A 5,943-nucleotide genomic window follows, 5' to 3' on the forward strand; every position below is an offset into this window, starting at 1 on the left:
AATGCAATTCTCATCAAAATTCCAACACAGTATTTTACAGACATTGAAAGAGCAATTTTCAAATTCATATGGAAAAACAAAAAACTCAGGATAGCCAAAACAATTTTTAACACTAAACGAATTTTTTGGAGGAATCACTATCCCTGACCTCAAGCTGTACTACAGCACAATAGTGATTTAAAAAGCTCCTGGTATTGGTATAGAGACAGACAGATTGATGGATGGAATAGAACCAAAGACCCAGAAATAAAACCACACAGCTATAGACACTTGAGTTTTGACAAAGAAGTCAAAAACATGCAGTGGAAAAAAATCACCTTCAACAAATGGTACTGGTCTAACTGAAGGTCTTCATGTATAAGAATGTAAATTGATCCATATTTATCACCCTACACAAAACTAAAGTCCAAGTGGATCAAGAACCTCAACATAACACCAGATATAATGAATCTAATAGAAGAGAAAGTGGGAACCATTCTTGAACATATTGGCACAGGAGGAAATTCCTGAACAGAGCACCAATGGCTCAGGCTCTAAGATCGACAATTGATAAATGAGACCTCATGAAACTAGAACATTTCTGTAAGGCAAAGAACACTGTCAATAGAACAAAACAGCAGCCAGGATATTAGGAAAAAATCTTCATCAACCCTACAATTAGTAGAGGGCTAATTTCTTATATATATTTATATATATATATATATATATATATATATATATATATATATATTTAAGAAGTTAGACTCCAAAAAAATCCTTAAAAATTGGGGTACAAAGCTAAAGAGAGTTCTCAACAGCAGAATCTGCAATGGCCAAGAAGCAGTTTAAGAAATATTCAAAATTCTTAGTCTTCAGGGAAATACAAATCAAATGACACTGAGATTCTACCTTATACGAATCAGAATGACTAAGATAAAAACCTCAAGTGATAGCAGATGCTGGCAAGGATGTGGAGAAAGGGGAACACTCCTCCATTGCTGGTGGGATTGTAAACTTGTACAACCACTCTGAAAATCAATCTGGCAGTTCCTCAGAAAATTGGTAATAATTGTACCTGAAGACCCAGCTATACTGCTCTTGGGCGTGTACCCAAAAGATGCTCTACCATACCACAAGGACTCATGCTCCACTATGTTCAGAGTAGCCTTATTTATTTATTTATTTTTATTTTTTTATTTTCATTTTTTTAAACTTTTATCTGCATTTATTTTATGCTGAATTTATTCCCGTGCCATGAGCTTCTGTTTCTTCAGTTTCTTCTGGGATATCTTTTTCTTCTGTGCAACCTCCTCTTCTGGCTTTGGAACAATCTGTTCCTTCCCAGTGAGGATCATCTCAGTGTAGCAGGGGGAGCTCATGTATGGGTTAATCTGGCCGTGAGCTCTGTAAGTTCGTCGGCGCATCTTAGGTGCCTTGTTGACCTGGGTGTGTTCAATGACTAGAGAATCTACGTCTAAACCCTTAAGTTCAGCATTACTCTCTGCGTTTTTAAGCACATGCAGCAAAAAAACTGCACTCTTCTTTGGCCACCGTCCCTGTGTCCAGCCCCATTGTTTGGCCTGGGCGCACCTACCAACTCCACCATTATACCGACGGAATGGCACACATTGTTTTTTTAAAGTGACATCCTTCAGGTACTTGGTAGCTTTGCGGATGTGCATGCCCTTGGTGGCCTGGGCAGTTTCCCGGGTGTTCTTAAAGTGAACTCTAAGGTTTGAACCTCGTGATTTACAAGATTTTGTGGGATTTTCTGGGTCAAGAGAGTAGCGAACCATCTTGACGAGTCACCTTTCGCCGCTTACAGGAAGAGGCAGTAGCCTTATTTATAATAGCCCCAAACTGGAAGCAACCCAGATGTTTGTCAACTGAAGAATGGATAAAGAAAGTATGGCTCATTTGCATAGTGAAATACTAATCAGTTATTAAAAACAGGACACCATTAATTTTCCAGTCAAATGAATGGAACTAGAAAATATCATCCTGAGGGAGGTAGCCCAGATCCAAAAGGACATGCTTGGTATGTACTCACTAGTTAGTGAATATTAGTGAAAAAGTAAACAGTACCCATGACCTTAAGAAGTTAAACAAGAAGGAAGGCTCAAGTGAGGATGCTTAAACCCTGCTTTGAAGGGGGAACAAAGTAATCATGGGCGGCGGAGGGAGGAAGAGACCTGGATGCGAGAGGGGAGAGGAAGGGGAAATGGGGGGCAGGGTCAGAACAGAGATAGAAGAGATTCAGAGGGCCAGGAGCATGAATGGAAATATGTAACTGCCACCAATGAGGATAGGAAAACCTCTAGAGTGTCCCAGAGACCTGGGATGAGGGAGTGGAGGACATGAGCCAAAATGCCCAACAGTGGGCATATGGAACTCGAAGAGAGCATCTCCAGTAGACAGGGTCCCCAGTGGAGAGATCCCACCCACCAAAACTCTTGACCCAAAATTGTTCCAGTTGAAAAGAAATGCAGGGATAAAAATGGAGCAGAAACTGAAAGAATGGCCAACAGGTGACCAGCCCAACTTGGGATCCATTTCATGGGTGGGCATCAATTCCTGATACTATTACTGATGCTTTGTTGTGTTTGCAGAGAGGAGCCTAGCATGGCTGTTCTTTGAGAGGTTCTACCAGCAGCTGACTGTGACAGATTCGGATATTCACAACTAAGTATTAGACAGAGGTTGGGGACACCTACGCAAGAGTTAGGGGAAAGATTGAAGGAAGTGAAGGGGGATGGCAACTGGATAGGAAGACCAACAGTGCCAACTAACCCAGACCCCAGGGAGCTCCCAGAGACTCAGCCACCAACCAAAGAACATACATGTCCTTGTTCAAGGCCCCCAGTACATATCTGGCAGAGGGCTAGCATGCCTGGCCCCAGTGGGAGAGGATGTGCCTAATCTTGTAGAGACTTGATGCCCCAGAGTGGGGGAATACCTGGGGAGGGGCACCCTCACAGAGATGAGGAGGAGGAGAAGGACTATGCAAAGAGGAATCTTTGAGGAGGGACAGCATTTGGATTATAAATAAATAAATAAATAAGTAAAAATTAAAAAAAAAAGATCATACTTTCCTTTCAGTAGCTCATGGAACTTTCTTCAAAGTTACTCTGTACTTCAACACAAAGCAAGTATCAGCAGATCTGAAAAAAAATTGGAATAGCATTCTGCATACTATCTGAACACAGTGAAATAAAACTTGATAGCAACAAAAGAAACAACAGAAAGTTTATGAACTCATGGAAATTGAACAATTTATTACTAAATGGAGATGTGATTAGGAAGGAAATTAAAAAAAATCTAAACTTTAATGCAAATGAAAATACAACATACCCAAATTTATAGGATAGACAGAGAGAGATTCACAGAGGAGATTCATAGTGCTAAGCCAGCAGTTCTCAACTTGTGGGTGTGATCTGTTTGGGAGTCAAATGACCCTTACACAGCTGTCTACAAAGACTATCAGAAGACACAGATATTTACATTACTATTCATAACAGTAGCAAAATTACAGTTAGGAAGTAGCAAGGACAATAACTTTATGGTTGGGGGTCACTACAACATGAGGAACTAACTATATTAAAGGGTCACAGCATTAGGAAGGCTGAGAACCACTGCACTAAGTGCTACATAAAAACACTAGAGATATCTCAGATTGGTAACTTAATGGTACATCTGAAATCTCTAGAACGTAAAGAAGAAAAACACCCTGTAGTGGTTTGAATATGCTTGGCCCATGGGAATTGGAACTATTAGGAGGTGTGGCCTTGTTGGAGAAAGTGTGTCACTGTGTAGATGGGGTTTGAGGATACCTATGCTCAAGTTCCACCCAGTGCTGAAGAGGGCCTCCTCCTGACTGCCTTCAGATCAAGATGTAGAACTCTCAGCTTCTCCTTGAGCACCATGTCTGCCTTCGTACTGCCATGGTTCCCACCATGATGATAAGGGACAAAAATCTCTGAAACCGTAAGACAGCCCCAATTAAATGTTTGTTTTTATAAGAATGGCCTTGATCATGGTGTCTCTTCACAGCAATAAAACCCAAACTAAAGGAGTAGAGGGCAAGAAATAATCAAACTCATGGCTGAAATCAATAAAATGGAAACAAACAAAATAATGCAAAGAATCAATGAAACAAAGATTTGTTTTTTTTTTGTTTTTTGTTTCTTTTTGTTTTTGTTTTTTGAGAAGTAAAGACTGACAAACCCTTGGTCAAATTAAATATAGAAAGGTCCAGAATAATAAAATTAAATACCAAATGAGGGACATAAAAACAGACACCAAGGAGACTCAGAGAAGTTTAAGGACATACTTTAAAATCTGTGCCCTACAAAACTGGAAAATACATGGATAAATTTCTTGATATATACGACCTGCCAATGATACCATAAAAGCAATTTAAATAGACCTGTAACTCCTACTGAAATAGAAACATTATATTAAAAGTCTCCCTGTTACTTAAATGACACACAGTCTGAACAAAGAAAGAAAATTACAGACTAATTTTCCTCATTATAAATGTTTCTTTTGCAAAACATCCAGGAAATCTGGGACACTATGAAAAGACCAAACCCAAGAATAATAGGAACAGCAGAAGGAGAAGATTCACAGTTCAAAGGTCCAGAAAATATTTTCCACAAAACTGTAGTGGGAAAATTTTCTAACATAAAGAAAGAAACAGATCCCTATAAACATACAAAAAGAAGCTTACAGAACACCAAATAGATTTGGTCAGAAAAGAAAATCCTCCCGCTACATAATTATCAAGATCTAAATGTACAGAACAAAGAAAGAACATTAAAAGCTGCAAGGAGAAAAGGCCAAGTAACATGTAAAGGCAGACCTATCAGAATTACACTCAGCTTCTCAACAGAGACTCTAAAAGCCAGAAGGGCCTGGGAAGATGTCTTGCAGACTCTAAGAGACCACAGATGTCACCCAGACTACTATACTCAGCAAAACTTTCAATCATCATGAATAGAGAAGGCAAGATATTCCATAACAAGGCCAAATGTAAACAGTATCTATACACAAACCAAGCCCTACAGAAGACACTTGAAGGAAAACTCCAATCCAAGGAGGTTAATTATACAAAGAAAACACAGGAATAAATAATTCCAAACCAGTAAAATCACACACACACACACACACACACACACACACACACACACAAACTCTAACAGGAATTAACAACCATTGGTCATTAATATCTCTCAACATCAATGGGCTCAATTCCCTAATAAAACTACACAGGGTAACAGAAAGAATGTGTAAACAGAATCCATCATTCTGCTGTATACAAGAAGCACACCTCAGCAATAAAGATATACACTACCTCAGAGTAAAAGGCTGGAAAAAGTTTTCCCAAGCAAACAGGACCAAGAAGCAAGCTGGAGTAGTCATTCTAATATCTATCAAAATAGACTTTCAACCAAAATTAATCAAAAGAGATGGGGAATGACACTTCATCCTCATCAAAGGAACAATCCACCAAGATGCTATCTCAGTTCTAAACATGCATGCCCCAAATGCAAGGGCACCCACATTTATAAAAGAAAACACTAAAGAAAGCTTAAATCACACATTTAACCCCACACATTAACTGCGAGAAACTTCAATGCTTTACTCTCACCAAATGGACAGGACATTGAGACAGAAACTAAACAGAGAAATAATGAGACTAGTAGTTGGTATTAAGCAAGTGGACCTAACAGATATCTACAAAGTATTTCACCCAAATACAAAAGAATATACGGTCTTCTCAGCACCACATGGAACGTTATCCAACATTAACCATATACTTGGACACAAAGCAAGTCTCAAGAGATTCAAGAAAATTGAAATAACCCTCTGTACCTTATCAGTGAAATAACCCTCTGTACCTTATCAGATCACCATGCGTTAAAGCTGGACTTCAACAACAACAGAAACAAAATAAAGCCTACA

The 5,943-nt window shown here is 39.0% G+C and overlaps 1 pseudogene; it reads right to left on the minus strand.

Moving 5' to 3' along the window:
- Positions 1–1,220: 1,220 nt before the first annotated feature.
- LOC114618747 lies at positions 1,221–1,775 on the minus strand (annotated as a pseudogene).
- Between the last annotated feature and the right edge of the window lie 4,168 nt (positions 1,776–5,943).

The sequence above is a fragment of the Grammomys surdaster genome, unplaced genomic scaffold (genome assembly GCF_004785775.1).
Source record: "Grammomys surdaster isolate TR1022 unplaced genomic scaffold, NIH_TR_1.0 144, whole genome shotgun sequence".
Taxonomy (NCBI): Eukaryota; Metazoa; Chordata; class Mammalia; order Rodentia; family Muridae; genus Grammomys; species Grammomys surdaster.